The sequence below is a fragment of the Cajanus cajan genome, chromosome 3 (genome assembly GCF_000230855.2).
Source record: "Cajanus cajan strain Asha chromosome 3, NIPB_CcT2T_4, whole genome shotgun sequence".
NCBI classification, from domain to species: Eukaryota; Viridiplantae; Streptophyta; class Magnoliopsida; order Fabales; family Fabaceae; genus Cajanus; species Cajanus cajan.
Genome location: NC_138519.1, coordinates 37,738,061 through 37,759,521, shown reverse-complemented (window position 1 = coordinate 37,759,521; position 21,461 = coordinate 37,738,061). Strand labels below are relative to the sequence as shown.

General features: G+C 39.2%; 1 non-coding gene across 1 annotated transcript; it reads right to left on the bottom strand.

Moving 5' to 3' along the window:
• Nucleotides 1–20,995: 20,995 nt before the first annotated feature.
• LOC145956615 (small nucleolar RNA R71) lies at nt 20,996–21,102 on the bottom strand. Its single transcript, XR_014432854.1, has one exon. It is a non-coding gene; the product is annotated as a small nucleolar RNA R71 (small nucleolar RNA).
• Nucleotides 21,103–21,461: the final 359 nt, after the last annotated feature.

Genomic DNA, 21,461 nt, shown 5'->3' with positions numbered 1-21,461 from the left:
TTGAAGACTCTCGAAGACTGAAGGAAGATCAGCCAGAAGGACCCCTGGAAGGCCCTAGGAGGGTTCTCTGTAGGTCTAGAGGTCTTAGAATAGCTCAAAATCAGGAAGTGGAGGGAATGAAGCCCAATACGGCCGTACTGAACTTAATACGGCCGTATTGAAGCTTCAATACGGCCGCAGTGAACTCAATACGGTGTATTGAAGTTTCTGAAAACTTCAATACGGCCGTATTGAAATCAATACGCCCGTATTGAAGCTTCAATACAGCCGCAGTGAACTCAATACGGGCGCATTGAAATTTCTGAATTTCAATACGGCCGTATTGAACTCAATACGGCCGTATTGAAGTTCAAAAATTTCAATACGGCCGTATTGCTCCTGTAGGCCGTATTGCGCCTATTCCCTATAAATATGACGTCAATTGGACGTCATTCCACACTTTCACACTCAGTTTTGACTCCCTCCTTGAGTATTCTGGGGTTTTTGAGCAGTGTTCTGCCCTAGAAATCTCTCTGGGAGTCGATCCGACGAAGTTCTGGAATTCCGAGCACTTAGCTTGGAGATTCGAACCTAGTCGAAGGGAAATCCTCCGGATTTCCATAGTCAAAAGTTTTTAGGAAGGAGCGAGCGAGCTTGTAGAGCGAGGGAACGCCAAAAAGCTTCCCAGTTTTACTCAATATATAAAAGCACGCTTCAAGAGGTTTCTTCTTAAATCCTTCCTTTTACTGCTTTCTGTGTGCATATTTAAACTGTCATCATGTAGATAGTTAATTTATAATCGCTTATAATAAATAGGGGTAATTTAGTAATTTTACGCTATTATTTTAGAAATAATCTGTCATAGGGAACCCGAAAGGGGCGCTGTGGGGTGCTAACACCTTCCCCACGCGTAACCGACTCCCTTACCCGACTCTGGTTGTAATGGCCAAAGTTGATTTATAAAATCAATTGCCTTATCCCTTTTTCCAATGTTTTGAGTAAAACATTGGTGGCGACTCCACGAACCCTCCTTTTGCGAAAACCACTAATCCATGGAGGGTCCCGCTTGGGATTAATATGGATTAGTGAGACTTTTAATAAAATTGCTCGTTTGACGAGGTCTCAGTTTGAGAATAAGTCCTTCTAGCAATCCACATTTTTAAACAAATAGACGAGTCCAACCATCCTTCGCGAATGCCGAAAGCCCGTTTCGGGCCGGTGGCGACAGATGGCGACTCCACTGGGGAAGCTTCGAGAGTCAGTCCCATTTAGTGACAGATTATTTTTAACAAATAATAGTTAAAAAATTACTTCATTACCCCTTGCTTGTATGATAACATGCTTTATATATTTGGCTTTAAATAACTATTGTTTGTTTAAATTTCCGCAATTGTTTGAAATAAAAATTGCACACAAACCTTTGCACACAACAGTTCCCTCTATACCCGGGGGCATGAGTGGTAATCCATAGGGAGTGGATGTTAGTACGGCCGGTTGAATGGGTCTATAGGAGCCTACGAGACCGTTGTCGAAAAAACATCACTCAAGGTGATAACCATGAACTCGAGTCCGACAGTGCGTTGGAACTTTCCATCGACTTACGACGAGAGGAATTGGGTCCCTATAATGGGGGCACCTTGGGGGCCTTTGACCAAGTGAGAACAGTTAGATCCTCCTTGAATATGCACTTTTCTGCAGGAGACCCCTACCTCATGATTCGCTCGTGACTGTTCGTGGATGAGTGAATTGTTTGTGTAAATGCTTATGTGCAATTGTTTGTGCATTAATAAATAACCTCGTGATAAGGTCTAAAGAATAATCCCCATGCATGAAAAAACCATGACATGAGAGGAAAGACCATGTGTAAAAATATAATAAAAATGAGGAGCATGTGCATCATTACCAATAAAGATATCATGCATCCTCATAAACCATGCATTTTAGGTTCACCAATACCTCTTGACATGAGTAAAAGTGACCCATAATTATCGAGATTCTCCGTTGAGGAGAGATCATAAGTCAAGGAGGGTGGTAACACTCTGTTTTAAAAAGGCAGCGCCTTAAAAAAAGGAGGGTTATCAAACTCATGTCAAGAGCGTATTCATGAATAAACTAATTAGATTAAAAAAAATTCATTTTAGAAAGTGGCTGGTCATCTCTCTGTCCTCACACGCGCAAAGAAGATCAAGAAAATGGAAGCATTGGAGGAGCAAAACAAAAAGCTCACAACCGAGCTTTCACAACTTAAAGACCAAATGGCGCAAATGATGGAACTCATGCGTCATCACAACATCCATGAATCTCATCACAGTGATCATGGGTCCCATCATGAGGGAGAGGAGGAAGAGCATGAAAAAGATCCTCCACACGCTGTACACCTTGGGGCTGGAATTATGATTAAAGAGCCCGAAGTATCAAAGGAACAATTCCACGCCCTCGAGGATCGGCTAAGGGCTATGGAGGGGCATGATTTTGACATCAAGGATGCCGCCGACATGTGTTTAGTGAGAGATATCCAATTCCCTCCTAAATTTAAAGTGCCGGATTTCCCAAAGTACGTGGGATCGACTTGCCCCAAAAGTCATCTCACCATGTACTGTCGCAAGATGGCCGCATATGCCACAAATGAAAAGCTCTTGATCCACTGCTTTCAAGAGAGCTTAGCTGAAACTGCACTCAACTGGTATATGCAGCTAGATGGAAATCTAGTACACACATGGAGGCAGTTGGCCGACGCCTTTCTCAAGCGCTACAAATACAACATCGACCTAACACCCGATAGGTCAGATCTTCAAGCCTTGAGTAAAAAGAATGATGAATCTTTCAAGGCGTACGCCCAACGATGGAGGGAGTTGGCGGCACAGACAGAGCCCCCGCTGTCGGATAAGGAGACGGTGTCCTTATTCATCAACTCGTTGACTGGTCCCTATTACGATAAAATGATAGGGAACACAACGACACTCTTCTCGGACATCATCACCATTGGGGAGAGAGTGGAACAAGGACTTAAAAGTGGGAAGCTAGCAAAGCCCTCCCAATCATTCGAAGCTAAGAAGACCTTTGGGAAGAAGAAGGAGGAAGGAGTCAACGCCATAACCATTTCTTCATCTTCTTCCACTTCGAAGTCAGGAAGATCGCAATTCATCCCTGTGAAGAAGTTTGATAAACTTCCGACCACTTATAGCGATCTCCTGCCGAAGCTAGTAGAAGCCAAACTTCTAGCTCATGTTCCACCAAGGAAGATCGACCCACCTTACCCCGATTGGTACAAGCCACAAGACAAATGTTTATACCATTCGGGGGCACCAGGGCATTCAACAGAGAAATGCCTAGCTCTCAAATACAGGGTCCAAGACCTTATTGATGCCGGGTGGGTCACCTTCGATTCGACAGCGCCCGACGTGAGCAAGAATCCTCTGCCAAAGCAGGAGTAGAGAGAAGAACAAGCCACGATAGGGCCCCTTCATATTTCTCTTTTAGGGACTCATGATCAGTACCCGAGATCATGAGAACCTTTTCATGTAAATAAGGGTTTTTGTACAGTTTTAATACATATCAATAAAGAGGCATTTTTCACATTATTCTCTTTTTTGTTCTTTTCTCTCTTTCCTCATTAACATTAATAAATTCTAAACCTAAACAGAACCAATAAAATAATTATGTCTGTAATTGTTCGCTCTGACCGGGATCCGAAAGTTGAGGATAAACGGGTTGAGTTGGACAGTGATGAGGAGACCATCTCTCCGGATCTGCAAAGATTGCTAGATCAAGAAACTCGTCTACTCCAACCATGTCAAGAGGAATTGGAGACCGTGAATTTGGGGCAGGGCCGAAAGATAAAAAAGGTCAATATTGGGACCCATATCGGTGATGAAATAAGGACACATGTTTCCACTATGATTATAATAAAATCATTCTTCATTGCTTCTTTTCTTGCTTATAATAAAATTCTAAACCGCATCATTTTTAACCCTGTTTGAATAAACATGAGTGAGGTTAAAATCATCTTAATAATAATAAACCCACATCATTTTTATGTGGAAGTGTGTGTGACAACTTGGAGTACCTTCCCTTGGCCTTGACAAGTGCCATCATGGATAAAAATAAATCCTTCAAAATAAAAGAAGCTCGGCAGGAAACCCAAAAAGGGGTCTGCGCAAAAATAAGAGCAAAAGACCCGCTAGGAATCCCACAAAAGGGTGACCTAGGCAAAAGTTAGGGTTGCAAAAATGAACAAAAACAAAAGTCCGCTAAAACGCCACAAAAGGGTGTTTTAGGCAAAAATAAGGACAATCAAAAAACAAAAGAAATCCATGATGGTACCATGAACCGAATTCAAAAAAAAAGGTTCAAGAGCAGCTATCCAAGTTGTCAAAATCACAACGTCAATAAACAAAGATTTTCTTAACTTCATAAGTGTTTAATCAAGCAAGCCTAAACACATAAGCCTACCTTGGCCATCCATTCTTACAAAAACCATTTTTGAAAAATAATCCCCTCTAAAACACAAACTTCAAAACAAAAATATCTTTCCCTTCTTTTCTCTCTTGTCCCAAAAGATTTTAGAATAATCTAGTGGAAGCATGGAGAAATAAATCATCACTGATAATGGATCTAATCTGAACAAAAAAATGGTGGAAGAACTGTGCCAAGAATTCAAGATCCAACACCACAACTCTTCCCCATATCGGCCAAAGATGAATGGGGCAGTCGAGACAACCAATAAGAACATCAAAAAATAGTGCAAAAGACGGTTGTCTCATTTAAAGACTGACACGAGATGTTACCCTTCGCTCCTCATGGCTATAGGACTTCAGTACGTCCATTTACAGGAGCTACTCCATTCTCACTCGTTTATGGGGTGGAGGCAGTTCTACCCATCGAAGTCGAGATACTCTATCTAAGGGTAATCATGGAAACAAAACTTTCCGAGGCAGAATGGGTTCAAAGCCAATATGACCAGTTGAACCCTATCAAAAAGAAACGGCTGAACGCCATATGCCATGGTCAAGCCTATCAGAGGAAGATCAAAAAGGCTTTTGACAAGAAAGTCCACCCTCGAGTCTACCATGAGGGAGAGTTGGTAATGAAGAAATTACTACCAACTCAAAAAGGGCAAAATCGGAAAGTGTGCCCCAAATCACGGAGGACCATACGTGGTAAAACGAGCCTTCTCAGGAGAAGCATTGATTCTCACAAACATGGACGGAGAAGAACTTCGATACCCAGTCAACATTGACGTGGTAAAAAAGTACTATGCTTGAAGACGTTGCTTGCATAGGCCTGCTAGGATGAAAACCCAAAAAAGGCGTCCTAGGCAAAAGTTAGGGCAAAATAAAAAGCCCGCCAGTACAAGGGTACTAGGCAAAACAACGGCAAAATTATCCCCGCTAGGATACGTCCTAGGCAAAAGTTAGGGGCAAAAGAATAAGATGTAAAAGCAAAGCAAGCAACGATCGTTTGAATCGAAAACCGAAAGGCGGTTCAAGCGATTATCTTCTAGAAGCAAGCGTCTTGCAGCATCTACACTCCTGGCTCAGGCCGAAGCAATTAGGGGAACGTAAAGAGCAACAATTACAAATATAATTGTTAAGCCCAATGTATATAGCCTACCCTGGCCAGCCATTCTTCAGAAATTTCCTTCTGTATATCTTTCTGTAAAAAAACTTGTGAATATCAATAAAAATATCCATTTGTTTCTTTTCTTTCTTGACCATGTGATTATGCCTCTGAATTGGTTTTTCATAAAAATTGTACGAAATTCCATTAATAATCGGTCAATAAAAGGAAATTGGAGGGGTTCCTGTAAAATCCATAATCTCCTGCATAAAGGCTCACAAAAATACTCCCTCGCGTCAATGACAGAAAGTCCTCCAAGAAGAAGAGGATAGGGAGAGCCACTCACTTTTCTAAATAAATGAACAAAAATAAAAAATTGTATTGCATTTGTGCATCACACACACATTAGTTGCACATTCAAAGACCTTATCATGAGGCAATTGCATAAAATAGAAAAAATAGAAAAATTGCTTGTGTATGACAGCAGCAAACAAAATGCAAAGATTCAGAAAATCAACAGCGTCATACAGAATAACTGAGCCTGGAGAGGCTTGCCGAAAAAAATATACTCTCAGAATAACTGAGCCTGGAGAGGCTTGCCGAAACAATACTCCCACAGAATAACTGAGCCTGGAGAGGCTTGTCGAAATAATACTCTTTCAGAATAACTGAGCCTGGAGAGGCTTGCCGAAAGAATACTCTCAGAATAACTGAGCCTGGAGAGGCTCGCCGAAATAATACTCCCTCGTCATACAGAATAATTGAGCCTGGAGAGGCTTGTCGAAATAATACTCCTTCAGAATAATTGAGCCTGGAGAGGCTTGCCGAAATAATACTCCTACAAAATAACTGAGCCTGGAGAGGCTCGCCGAAATAATACTCTCTCATAATAACTGAATTTAATTTCTTTAGCACTTTTAATTTCTGTACAGCAAAAGCCAAAAACATAAAAAAGGCAAAATACAGAAAAAGCCAAATCAGAAGAAAAGGCAAAATACAGAAAAAGCCGAAAATAAAAGAGGCAAGGATATAGAAAATCCAACAAACAATTTGTACCGAATAACTGAGCCTGGAGAGGCTCGCCAAAATAATACTCCACATCAAAGAATAATTGAGCCTGGAGAGGCTCGCAGAAATAATACTCCCCAGAGAAACCTCAACTCAAGCTCACAGAACGAATCCCCAGCGAGAGCTATCAAAGCAAGATCGACGACATTCCCAATGGAAGCACGATCACCCAAGCAGTATATACAAGTCAAAGGACTTAACACTTCCTCAGTGGAAGATAGCTCTCCGACTCAAAGCGCTGAGTGAGGCTAAGCCTGCAGAGGCTTCCTAAATAATACTCTGGGATACATAAGATCCCTCATTCCCCAATCGCCTACTCAGAGGCATCCCTGCAAAAGGAGAAAAAATCAAAAAGATCAATAACCATTCCCCAAGAGGAATTTGGCATTCAGCCAATCATCAAACATCAAGATAATTCGCCTATTCAGAGGCACTCTTTCAAAAAAAAAAAAAAAAAAAAAAAAAAAAAAAATCGAAAAGATCAATAATCATTCCCCAAGTGGAATCCGGCTCTCAGCCTATCATTGAACATCAAGATGATCTGCCTAACAGAAGAGGCCAATCACAACCAATGACAAAATCCCCTGGCGGATAACAGCCTACACAGAGGCAACAAAATCCAAGAGTTAAAAAGAGTTACCCGAATAAGGATAACCGGGATACTCCACCAACGTCAAAAGGACGTCAGCCAAACATAAGGCATCGCTCAACTCAGAGAGAAAGAGCATCTGTGTCTATACCCCAAGGAGTCAGAAATTCCCCATGGGTACCAACAATGCAATGCAAGTTGGGGCACAGGAACCTATGAATGACTGCACATCCCCTAGACGGATCCCTGCGTTATCCAGCCTTCAGCGGCACAAAATCAGAAAAAACTGTCGAAGCAGCATAGTAGACTGTGGAGACAAAAATCATCTCAAATCCCTGGAGAGGGTAAACTCGCATTGCCGAAGTGATCAGAAGACACGGACGCAATCCCTGGAGAGGGTAAACTCAGCTGCCGATGTTAAGACGCAGACCCTGGAGAGGGCAAACTCAAACTGCCAAATGTTAAGCGGCAGGGCCTGGAGAGGCAATACTTAATCACCAGTGTGATGTTAACACATCGGTGTCTAGCTTCCGGCTCGGGCGTCGAGTGAGGCTAGGTCTGGAGAGACGGTACTCAACCATCAGCGTCATCAGAGGTGCGTTGGTGTCCAACTTCCGGCTCGGTCGGCGAGTGAGGTTGGGCCTGGAGAGGCAATACTTAATCATCAGTGTGATGTTAACACATTGGTGTCTAGCTTCCGGCTCGGGCGTCGAGAGAGGCTAGGTCTGGAGAGACGGTACTCAACCATCAGCGTCATCAGAGGTGCGTTGGTGTCCAACTTCCGGCTCGGTCGGCGAGTGAGGTTGGGCCTGGAGAGGCAATACTTAATCATCAGTGTGATGTTAACACATTGGTGTCTAGCTTCCAGCTCGGGCGTCAAGTGAGGCTAGGTCTGGAGAGACGGTACTCAATCACCAGCGTCGCCAGAGGCACGTCAGTGTTCAACTTCCGGCTCGGGCGTCGAGTGAAGTTGACCCTGGAGAGGGTAAACTCAGCTACCGAGGATGTCAGAAGCGCCGAGGTATGCACCCACCTGGAGAGGCTACTCAACAATTTTCCACTGGAAGACATTACAAGTCAGAAGGTTGGCACATCACCCGGACAATTGGGTCAACTCCTTTACTTGTCAGCCGGTACACCAAAAGGCCGTCCGACTAAGTAAAGGGGGGGCAGCTGTAGACCCCTAAAATTGTCCGGGTCGGAAATAAAGCTTGAAGACTCTCGAAGACTGAAGGAAGATCAGCCAGAAGGACCCCTGGAAGGCCCTAGGAGGGTTCTCTGTAGGTCTAGAGGTCTTAGAATAGCTCAAAATCAGGAAGTGGAGGGAATGAAGCCCAATACGGCCGTACTGAACTTAATACGGCCGTATTGAAGCTTCAATACGGCCGCAGTGAACTCAATACGGTGTATTGAAGTTTCTGAAAACTTCAATACGGCCGTATTGAAATCAATACGCCCGTATTGAAGCTTCAATACAGCCGCAGTGAACTCAATACGGGCGCATTGAAATTTCTGAATTTCAATACGGCCGTATTGAACTCAATACGGCCGTATTGAAGTTCAAAAATTTCAATACGGCCGTATTGCTCCTGTAGGCCGTATTGCGCCTATTCCCTATAAATATGACGTCAATTGGACGTCATTCCACACTTTCACACTCAGTTTTGACTCCCTCCTTGAGTATTCTGGGGTTTTTGAGCAGTGTTCTGCCCTAGAAATCTCTCTGGGAGTCGATCCGACGAAGTTCTGGAATTCCGAGCACTTAGCTTGGAGATTCGAACCTAGTCGAAGGGAAATCCTCCGGATTTCCATAGTCAAAAGTTTTTAGGAAGGAGCGAGCGAGCTTGTAGAGCGAGGGAACGCCAAAAAGCTTCCCAGTTTTACTCAATATATAAAAGCACGCTTCAAGAGGTTTCTTCTTAAATCCTTCCTTTTACTGCTTTCTGTGTGCATATTTAAACTGTCATCATGTAGATAGTTAATTTATAATCGCTTATAATAAATAGGGGTAATTTAGTAATTTTACGCTATTATTTTAGAAATAATCTGTCATAGGGAACCCGAAAGGGGCGCTGTGGGGTGCTAACACCTTCCCCACGCGTAACCGACTCCCTTACCCGACTCTGGTTGTAATGGCCAAAGTTGATTTATAAAATCAATTGCCTTATCCCTTTTTCCAATGTTTTGAGTAAAACATTGGTGGCGACTCCACGAACCCTCCTTTTGCGAAAACCACTAATCCATGGAGGGTCCCGCTTGGGATTAATATGGATTAGTGAGACTTTTAATAAAATTGCTCGTTTGACGAGGTCTCAGTTTGAGAATAAGTCCTTCTAGCAATCCACATTTTTAAACAAATAGACGAGTCCAACCATCCTTCGCGAATGCCGAAAGCCCGTTTCGGGCCGGTGGCGACATTGTGGTACTTTTGGAAATAATTGAATGAGTTTCTTCTCTCTAGAAAACTCCCTCTGAAAGTCACCTCTCCTAATCTCTACCCTACTTGAGCTCCTCTCTTTGTAGAGTTAGGATTCTCTAATCTTCTCTGGATTTAGCTAGAAGCACTCCTAGGTCACATTGGTTCTTCTTGGAGCTTCCGCCCTTGACAATCTTCCAAGGATCCAAGGAGAATTTGAAGGTGTTCATGAGGATTCACTAGGTGGAACCTCATCAAGTGGTATCAAGAGCTTCGATCTTCAAGAGATAAGTGCATCATTTTGTCTTTTGAATTTGATCCGTGGTTCATCTTGTTCATTGTGTTCATATTGAGTTTTTGTCACTTTTGAGTTTACTCCTTCCTAGATCTAATTTTTCCTTAAATTTGATGGATCTAGTTTCTTGTTGCTTGAATGATTCATATATGCGCCTATGTTATATGCTTCCATGAATCATACTCTCTTCTTGTGCTTAATTAGGAATTTTCTGCCTATTAGCTTTTTGATTTGTTTGAGTCTTATTTGAATTTTATTCGGTCAATTACATGTTTGAGTCATTTTATTTTGAATCCATGTCTAGTAGTCATGTGTAGTTCATTTCTTGTTAATCATTCTTAGCTATGCTTGTTTGAACCTTTTGATTTTGTTTTTGAGTCTTGAAACAATTTTTTTGTGGATTTGGCCGAGATCCTTATTATATTGGTGTGCTCATAATTTTTGTTTGAATTTGAGTTCATAAACTACTATTAGATCATTAGTAGTTTTCTTAGAAATTTTAGGTTTCCAAAAAAATTCTAAAATGTCTTGAAAATTTCTTAAATCCGTGAGGTTTGATCTTGTATTAGTGGTGTGTGCTGAAAATTGGTGTTTGAATTGCAATTTGAATTTTAAATTTGGAGCCAAGACCGTGCATGTGCTAAACACAACAAACAAGCATCAAAAGCATGTGACATTTCCATTACATCTAAACCTAATTTGCATGACATTTGAAATTCAAATTGAGTCCGGTTTTGGTGATTTTCTTAAGTGTGACCGAGAATTCTTTGCTATATAAATTCTTGAAAGAAAAAAAGGCAACTCCTAAACTTGTTAAAAAAAAAAAAAAGAAAGATCAAAAGAAAATTCAAAACAAATTGAATATAAAAAAAAGGTGCTAAACCTAATTTCCAATAGAAAAAGCCATCAAAAGGAGTTTTGTTTTCAATTTCCTCTTCTCGGTTTGACATTGATCTTTACATACATAATATTTTTCAGCTTACATTTTCCTTGAGTGTTTTGGTTTTGGAATCAATTCTAGAACCTTTCTTAGGATTGTTCTTCCTTGAACTAGCCTAATCTTGTCTTTTGTCATCTATAGTGTCTTCTCCTACTCTAATCTTGTTTTCTTTTAACTCTTAAATACTTTTGCTGTTTGTAATCATTATGGAACTCAAATGTGACCTATGCTTGACCTAGTCTATCTCCTTAGAAGCTAGTTCTACAAGGGTCATCAAAAGAGGACTAAGAAAAGGAGGAGGAAAGGACAAAGGAGACTCTCGGATTTGGCTATCAAAACAAAGAACAAACACCAAACACTTGTGGCTGGAATTTTGCATTTGCTGGACTTGAATTGCCGAGAAGAATCCTTGGAGTTTCATTTGAAATTGTATTTGAATTTAAAAAAAAAATACATAAGTATTAGTGACGGATTTTAGAGACCAATTTTCCTTACTAATTTGAAAATTTTTTTGCAAATTTGGTCACTAATCCATCACTAATTCTTGGTGGCTGTTTTTCATACATTACTTTAAGCCACTTGTTCTTTGTTGTTTATATTTTGTATTTGGCCATTTCAAGGAGTGTCTTGGGAGTGTCTTTGGTACACAACCATCTCTCCTTAAGTTTACAATTTTCGTTAGTACTTGGTGGGAGTGGTCCTTGATTGATCTTTGGTATCTCTCAAGCTCTCACCCTAGGACACGTTTAGGTAGTTTAATTTGTTGCTTAATACTTGTTTTATTTGCTTTCATACGTCTAGTTTATCATAGTTCACAAAAACATCCAAAACAATTTTCATTGAAAAGAATTTGGTAGAGATTAACTACAAAGGGGATTAGTAATTTTTACTTGAAGAGGCTTGGTTTTTTAGTGGCTCTTAGTAGCTCACCTCCCTCCAAAGTTCAATTTGTATACATAATCCTCTAAGTACTTAGTCTTAACCTTGCATAAAAACAATTGATTTTCAAAGATCATTCTTCAAAAAGCAACTTTCTCCTATAATGGAAGAGTTTTCTACTCCTCAAAGTGATAGTAATTCAAGTGATTACAATGACTTGTCAAAAGTAACACATGAATTAAGATCACTTAAGCTTTGGAAGAAGCAAGAAGCCAAGCAAAAACTTAAAGAAAAACTTGAAAGAGAGGCTCAACTTGCTATCTTAGAGGAAGAGATTCGTTTATTAAAGGAGAAAGAAGAAAAATTACACCACAAGCACCGAAGTAGACATAGCTCCCAACATAGTTCAACCCTAGGAGAGTCAATGAATGATGATAGCCTTGCTTTAGGAGATCATTATCAACAACCTCCTAGAAGGGTGCATAGGACCCCCAAACCAAGGGAATCTAGGGTAGATCTCCCTTATTTTCATGGAAAGGATGATGTTGAGGGGTACCTAGATTGGGAAATGAAGGTGGAACAAATCTTCACTTGCCATCAAGTGAGTGAAGAAAGAAAAGTCTCCCTAGCGACTCTAAGTTTTCAAGGTCATGCCATGTATTGGTGGACTTCTCTAGTGAGAGATAGGCGTCTCCATAATGACCCTCCAATTCAATATTGGAATGAATTAAGGAGTGCCTTGAGGAGGAGACATATTCCCTCTTACTACACTAGAGAACTTATCAATAAGCTCCAAAGACTCCATCAAAAAAATATGACTGTGGAAGAGTATAGACAAATGATGGAGTTATACTTAATGAGGGCTGGAATTAGGGAGGAGGAAAACATTACCATTGCTAGGTTTTTAAGTGGTTTGACTTTTGAAATAAGAGATAAAGTAAAGCTTCTCCCTTATAGGGATTTGAATGATTTGGTTCAACTTTGCATCAAGGTTGAACAACAAAATTTGAGAAAAGGTTTTAAAAGCTCATACTCCTCATCTTATTCTAAGGTTGACTACAAGAGGGAGGGCAAGAAAAATGATTTTGAAAAAAACACTTTTCCCTCTAAAAATCTAGACAAGGGTAAAGAAAAGGAAAAAGAGAAAAAAACAAACACTTCACACACTAGCACTAAGACTAGTGACATAAAGTGCTTTAAGTGTCTTGGGAGAGGCCACATTGCTTCTCAATGCCCTACTAAGAAAGTTATGATTTTAAGGGGCCAAGACATTTATAGTAGCCAAGATGAAGCTACTGCTTCTTCATCTTCAAGTGAGGATGAAGAAGAAGCAAGTGAAGGAGAATCATGTGAGGTCACTTATCCTTATAATGGGGAACTTCTTATGATGAGAAGGGTCCTCAATAACCAACCTAGTGATACACAATCCCAAAGATAGAACATTTTTCATACAAGATGTAACATTTCAACCAAAGCTTGTTCTCTCATAGTGGATAGTGGATCTTGGTGCAATTGTTGTAGCACTAGGATGGTTGAAAAGTTGGGTTTGACTACCACTCCCCACCCAAAACCTTATCAACTTCATTGGCTTAATGATGATGGGGATATAGTGGTCAACCAACAAGTGGAAGTAGAGTTTTCTATAGGGAACTATCAAGATAAAGTTAAATGTGATGTAGTTCCTATGAAGGCTTGTCATATTTTATTGGGTAGACCATGTCAATTTGATAAACAAACTCATCATGATGGTCTAACTAATAAACTAACTTTCACACATAAGGGTAAGAAGTTTGTACTTCATCCTCTATCACCTTCACAAGTGATGGAAGATCAAGTTCAAATGAAGACCAAACGTGAGCAGGAAAACAAAAAAAAAAGTTCTAAAAAATAGTGGAAAAGAGGATTCTAGAGAGACTAGTGTTCCCTCTCTAGAGATAGTTCAAGAAGAGAGTTTTCAAACAAAACCTTTACACAAAACTTCTCTCTTTATTGAACCATCTTCTCATATCCTCATATGTAGAGGAACACTAACTTGCACTGCCACATCTTCTTTAGAAACTTCTCTACCTCTTGTGGTTAAAAATCTTTTAAAAGAATTTGATGATATATTTCCCAAGGAAGGCCCAATTGGACTTCCTCCTTTCAGGGGAATCGAACATCAAATAGATCTTGTGCCTGGGGCTAGTCTTCCAAATAGACCAGCCTATAGGACTAATCCACAAGAAACCAAGGAGATAGAGAAGCAAGTACAAGAGTTGTTGGAGAAGGGCTGGATTCAAAAGAGTCTAAGTCCTTGTGTTGTACCTGTCATCTTGGTGCCAAAAAAAGATGGAAAATGGAGGATGTGTTGTGACTGTAGAGCCATCAACAACATCACCATAAAATATAGGCACCCAATTCCTAGGCTTGATGACATGTTTGACGAATTGCATGGGTCATCCATATTTTCCAAGGTAGATCTTAAGAGTGGATATCACCAAATTAGAATCAAAGAAGGTGATGAGTGGAAAACCGCTTTTAAGACTAAGTTTGGATTATATGAATGGTTAGTAATGCCATTTGGGCTTACTAATGCACCTAGCACATTCATGAGGTTGATGAATCATGCCCTTAGGGATTGCATTGGTAGGTTTGTAGTTGTTTATTTCGATGATATTTTAATCTATAGCAAATGTCTAAGTGATCATGTGGATCACCTAAGGAAAGTCTTTCTTGTCCTTAGAGACAATCACTTGTTTGCCAATGTGGACAAGTGCACTTTTTGTGTAGATAATGTTATTTTTCTAGGGTTTGTGGTAAGCAAAAATGGGGTTCATGTCGACCCCGAGAAAATCAAAGCCATCCAAGAATGGCCTATTCCTACTAATGTAAGTGAAGTTAGGAGCTTCCATGGTTTGGCAAGCTTTTATAGGAGATTTGTTCCTAACTTCTCTACATTAGCTTCACCTCTCAATGAGTTGGTGAAGAAGGATGTGGTCTTTGAATGGAAGGAAAAACATAACTTAGCTTTTCAAGATCTAAAGCATAAACTTACTCAAGCACCTGTTCTAGCTCTGCCTGATTTTTCTAAAACCTTTGAGCTAGAATGTGATGCTTCAGGACTTGGCATAGGAGCTGTGTTGTTACAAGGTGGCCACCCCATAGCTTATTTCAGTGAAAAACTTCATGGGTCTGCCTTGAACTACCCTACCTAGGACAAAGAGTTATATGCTTTAGTTCGTGCCCTTCAAACTTGGGAACATTATCTTGTGACCAAAGAATTTGTTATACATAGTGATCATGAATCACTTAAATATTTGAAGGGTCAACAGAAATTAAATAAGAGGCATGCAAAATGGGTTGAGTATTTAGAACAATTTCCTTATGTCATCAAATATAAAAAGGGCTATACAAATGTAGTAGCTGATGCTTTGTCAAGAAGACATGTTTTATTGAACACCCTAGGTTCTCAAATACTAGGGTTTGATGACATCAAGGAGTTGTATGAGAAAGACCTTGATTTTGCTAACTTTTATTCTTTATGTATTCAAAAACCTTACCAAGGTTACTATATTTCTGAGGGGTTTCTTTTTAAAGAAAACAAACTTTGTATACCCCAAGGATCTATTAGAAAACTTTTGGTTAGGGAGAGCCATGAGGGTGGGCTCATGGGGCATTTTGGAATTGAGAAGACTCTTTCACTTTTGAGAGAGAAATTCTTTTGGCCTCATATGAAGCGAGATGTCCAAAGGTTTTGTAGTAGTTGCATTGCTTGTTTACAAGCAAAGTCTACCACTAAACCTCATGGGCTATATACCCCCTTGCCTATATCCTCTTCTCCTTGGGTAGATATTTCCATGGATTTTATCCTTGGATTACCTAGAACCCAAAGAGGAAAGGATTCCATATTTGTGGTAGTGGAACGTTTTAGCAAAATGGCACACTTTATTCCATGCCACAAAGTGGATGATGCAAGTCACATTGCTAAATTATTCTTTCAAGAAATTGTGAGACTACATGGGTTACCTAAGACTATAGTCTCAGATAGAGATGTTAAGTTCCTAAGCCACTTTTGGAAAACTCTTTGGGCACAGTTAGGAACTAAACTTCTATTTTCTACCACATGTCATCCCCAAACTGATGGGCAAACTGAGGTAGTCAATAGGTCTCTAGGGACTATGTTGAGGGCAATCCTCAAAGGCAATAAAAAGTCATGGGATGACTATCTCCCTCATGTGGAGTTTGCCTATAATAGGGTGGTTCACAAAACCACTAACATGTCTCCTTTTGAGATTGTTTATGGCTTTAATCCTCTTACCCCTTTGGATTTATTACCTCTCCCTGATGTGGCTTCTTTTATTCATAAAGAAGGTACCTCTAGGGCTGAGTTTGTTAGGAAATTACATGAGAGGGTTAGAGATCATATTCAATCCCAAACAGAAAAATACCAAAAATACAATAATAAGGGTAGGAAGGAAGTTATCTTCAAGGAAGGTGACTGGGTTTGGCTACACCTTAGGAAGGATAGGTTTCCTTCCAAAAGAAAGTCAAAGCTTAGTCCTAGAGGAGATGGACCCTTCCAAATCCTTAAGAAAATCAATAACAATGCCTATGTCCTAGATCTCCCTTCTGAGTATGGTGTTAGTTCTAGTTTCAATGTTTCTGATCTCTCTTTGTTTACAGGACTAGCTACCCATGAGGAGGATGCATTGGATTTGAGGACAAATCCTCTTCAAGAGGGAAGGGATGATGGAGGAGGCCCATGGGCTAAGGGCCCAACTACTAGGGCAATGGCAAGAAGGTTGCATGAAGAGTGGGACCAAGCCCAAGAAAGGCCCATCACTTTATTTTGTTGGGCTTTAGTTCAAGCCCAAGTAGCTTAGGGTAGTATAGGATTTGGGCCTTAGTGCCTTGTATTTTGTTTGGGCCTTGTATTTCCAGCCTTGTAGCATAGGATTTGCATTTAAAGGTCATTAGAATTTAGGGTTAATTAAGGTTGCATGTTCATTGTCATTAGCATGTAATTAGCTTTGCATTTGACTAGCATTTCGGCCATGTGCACACATGCACATGGTGTGACCTAAATGCAATTCAAATGAGAAGCTAATCACATGCCAAATGACAAGCACATGGGCGGATCCGGACTTGGCTCCCAAAATTTGAATTTGAATTCAAATTTTGGGCGCCTAAGGTTAAGTAACCATACCATGGTTTTACTTAACCTTAGGCTAACCCAAGTAATCCTTTAACCTAATTTTCCCTATATATTTTAGATGGCTGAGAGTTTGTGGTACTTTTGGAAATAATTGAATGAGTTTCTTCTCTCTAGAAAACTCCCTCCGAAAGTCACCTCTCCTAATCTCTACCCTACTTGAGCTCCTCTCTTTGTAGAGTTAGGATTCTCTAATCTTCTCCGGATTTAGCTAGAAGCACTCCTAGGTCACATTGGTTCTTCTTGGAGCTTCCGCCCTTGACAATCTTCCAAGGATCCAAGGAGAATTTGAAGGTGTTCATGAGGATTCACTAGGTGGAACCTCATCAAACCCACTACAAGAAACCTTACCACTTGAGAAACCCTTCTCAAGATTTTACAAGTATTCACACAGAATAAAGAAACGAATTCACCTGGAATTCTTTGACACAAATCTTAATCTTCCCCTTTCAAGAATGATATGATGATGATGATGATCTCCTTTCAATGTTTTTCATAAACGTTTCTCTTCTTGGATTCACAAAGAAAACTCTCCAAGATGTCACAAAGACTCCATCAAAACGTTTTTCTCAATTTGATTATCAGTTCTAACTCATGTCTGAAGTTTCTCAAAGTTCAAACTATTTATAAAAGTCTCAGACGCAAATAATTGATTATTTTAAAGAATAATCGATTATTTTGTTCTTCAGGTTTTCTGCAAATCAACCAAGAACAATATAATCAATTATTTTGCTGAATAATCGATTATTCCAGAGAGTTGTTTCTGCGATAATCGATTATTTTGGCAAATAATCGATTATTGCAGCAAGGCATCCCATTTTGCCTGTTGCTGGAATAATCGATTATATTTAACGATAATCGATTATTTTGAGTTAGTTTTCAAAATATCGTTTTAAGTCTCAAAATAACTTTCCAACCTTTTCACTCATCATCATATACTCTCTACTTAGCTCAGATATAGATTTTGCTTATGCACAAAGCATACTAAGCACACACAACATAAAAACTCATTCAAAACACTTTATTTTCTAAACTCTATTACATAGCTCTATTACATAGCATTTTCTTGACTTTGTTTTTGTGTATCCAAGTTGTTCTTCCAAGTTCTTCTTCCAAGTTGTTGTTGTACACACATGTTGTGATCATCAAAACTTCTTTAAGCTTCAAGCTCTCCTAAGCTCAACATTATCTACTTTACCTCTAACATAGTCATTCTCAATCAAAAATTTGCTCAGCCTATCATACCATGATCTTGGAGCTTGTTTCAAACCATAGAGAGCCTTTTTAAGTTTATACACATGATTTGGATATTTAAAATCAAGAAAACCAGGTAGTTTCTCCACGTAAACTTCTTCTTGAAATTCATTATTGAAGCATAAGCAAGTAGTAATCTAATACCTTCTATCCTTGCTACAGGGGCAAAAGTCTCATCATAATCAATTCCCTCTTCTTGATTATACCCCTCAGCCACTAACCTTGCCTTATTTCTTATAATGATTCCAGATTCATCAAGCTTATTCCTAAATACCCATTTAGTTCCAATTATTGGATAATCACTTGGTAATGGCACTAAATCCCAAACTTCATTCCTTTCAAATTGGTTTAGTCCCTTTTGCATAGCCATTAACCAATGTTCATCATGTAGTGCTTCATCTATTGTTTTAGGTTCAACTTGTGAAACAAAAGCCATAGTGTTACAAATATTCTTGATGGATCTTCTAGTTATCACTCTTTTACCAATGTTTCCAATTATATTTTCACTCAGGCAATTGTTCACTTGTCTTTTCAATGGTTTCATTTGATTCACTCTCTTTAGGCATTTCACTTTGTTCATTTTCTAAGGGAGGTTGATCAAGCAAATTAGTTAAGTCCTCTATTTTAGTTTGCTTTGTTTCTTGCTTGTTGGTTTCATCAAACACAACATGTACTGATTCTTCAACTACTAGATTTCTCTTATTATATACTCTATTGGTTTTGCTATTTTTAGAGTAACCTAAGAAAATTGCTTCATCAGCTTTAGCATCAAATTTACCAAGTTGTTCCTTACCATTATTCAGCACAAAAGTATGAGATATTGATGTTGTGTATTTTACTCGTATTTTAGCACTTTAATTCACAAGAATTCATAGCATAATCATGCATATCTTTCATGTTTTTAATAAATTTTTATATCATTTTCCTATTTTATGCTTTTCTTGGTATGTGTTGTGTTTTCTCTGAGCAGGATCAAGATTTAAGAATTAAAGAGGAAATGCTGAGCTACAGGGAAAATCACGGCCGTGATTCTAAATCACGCCCGTGATTCACCAGAGAAAATCACGGCCGTGACTCCCAATCACACCCGTGAACGCCACTGACCCTTCATAGATGTGCTCTAGAGAAGATCACGGTCGTGATTCTCAGTCACGGCCGTGATTCACTTCGCGTCCCAGCTTTTTAAGTTTTATGTTTTATTTTTATTTTATCTTTGTAATTTTTATCTTGGTAGTTTTACCTTTTTACCCTTTTAGGTTATAAATTAGATGAGGTTAGCCTAGAACAGGGATTTTTGTTTCGGAGACAGTTTTTTTTAGTTTTTGACACTTGGAGAAGGTTGGGCGCCTGTGCCATCGACTCTAAGGTTTGCTTTTCTTTTATTCTTCTTTTCTTGGAGAACTACTATGAACTCCTGTGAGTAGTTTCCCTTTTTCTGGGATCAGGGCTTAGCCTCTGAGAACCTCTTTATTAATGCATTATTCAGTTTCTTAATTTTATTCCAATTCTTGATCTGTTCTTTTATATTTTATATATGAACTTTAATATTATTGTTTTCATAATAACATTAATTAAGGATGAACTGAGAGGAGAACTTGATTATAATTATGATAAACAATTAATCTTAATTTTCATAATCATAGATAATTAGGGATGAACTGAGAGGAGAACCTAATTATCGGAACCTAAAGGAACAGACTTGAGTGTTAAATCACGAGAGTTGATTTAAGCTTTCGAGGAGCAATAGATTAACAAAGATCTTAATGGGTTTAATTGAACGTAATTACCACGAGAGTAGAGATTAATTTTAATTAAACACGTCCTCGTAGCCTGAGAAGGTGCAAGGATTAAATTAGGTTAAGACTACCTTCAAGATGGAATAGAATTAATTAATGAAAATAATAATTCAATATTGTTGGAACTCTTTGTGCGAACCCTAGATTCCCGGAAATCTCCTTATCTTATCTTAAAGTTTTATCTTATTCATTAATTGCATTACTATCTCTTTTACCATCAAATCTGATCTTATCATCTCAAAACAAAAATTCAATCTGTTTTAAAATTCAAATTAAAATACTAGTAATTCTAGGTCAAACACGTAGTCCCTGTGATTCAATATTTATTACTTGACGACAACCGTACACTTGCGGTTTTCCATACATCAAGTTTTTGGCGTCGTTGCCGGGGACTACGTCTCTTGATTTAAATTACAATTATTTTAATTCGAAATTTTTTTAAAAAAAAAAAAAAAAAATTAAATAAATAAATAATTTTTTTTTTTTAGTGTTTACTTCTCCAATTCAGATTTCACGGGTCACTTTCTTTTTTTTTTTTTTTGCAGTGCCTTAGGGTTAATGCAAAAGAGATCTCTACGTCTTGGGAAACCAACACCACTTGATCCTGAGATTGAAAGAACTCTCCTGAGATGGAAAAGAAACCTTTCTAGAGAATTTGACATGGCTGCACAACGAGATAATTTACCGCTTCGGGATTACTCTGCACCCGTAGCTCGTGGGATACCTGGAGGGGAGATGCAAACTGGAGCTACTGTACCAGCTTCTCTGGTGAATATGCTCAAACAGAACACCTTTGGAGGACTACCATCAGAAGATCCTAATGACCACTTAGAGGGGTTCTTGGAAATCTGTGAGACCCAGCAATTTGATGATGAAGTTTCTGATGGAATGCGACTCCGCTTATTCTCACTCACCTTGAGAGATAAGGCAAAGGTGTGGCTAAGAACAGTGCCTAGAGAAAAGATAGCAACTTGGGAATTATGTGAAAGAGCTTTTCTAGAGAAATTCTTTCCTCCTTCTAAAACTAAAGAATTGAGGAAGAAAATCACTAATTTCCAACAAGGCACTGGAGAGACTATTTATGAAGCATGGGAGCGGTTCAAAGGATATCTTCAAGCATGCCCACAACATGGCTTCAACCGTTGGCTTACCATCCAATTTTTCTTTGAAGGATTGGACCAACAAAGCACCATGATATTAGACTCAGCAGCTGGAGGATCTTTCATGGGGAAACCTATTAATGACTGCATGATTATTTTGGAAAATGTAGCCTCAAATCACAGCCAATACAGTGAAAGAGAAGTCACAGCAAGGAAAGGAACTCCGGGGCGATATGAAGTGAACAATATTGAGTTACTCTTAGCAAAATTTGATACTCTTAATCAAAGATTAGACAAGATGGAAAAAGCTAAGGTTAATTCAGTGGCTACAAATCAAGTATGTGACCTTTGTAGGGAACAAGGGCACACTGCAGTAGATTGTACCTCAATTTTTA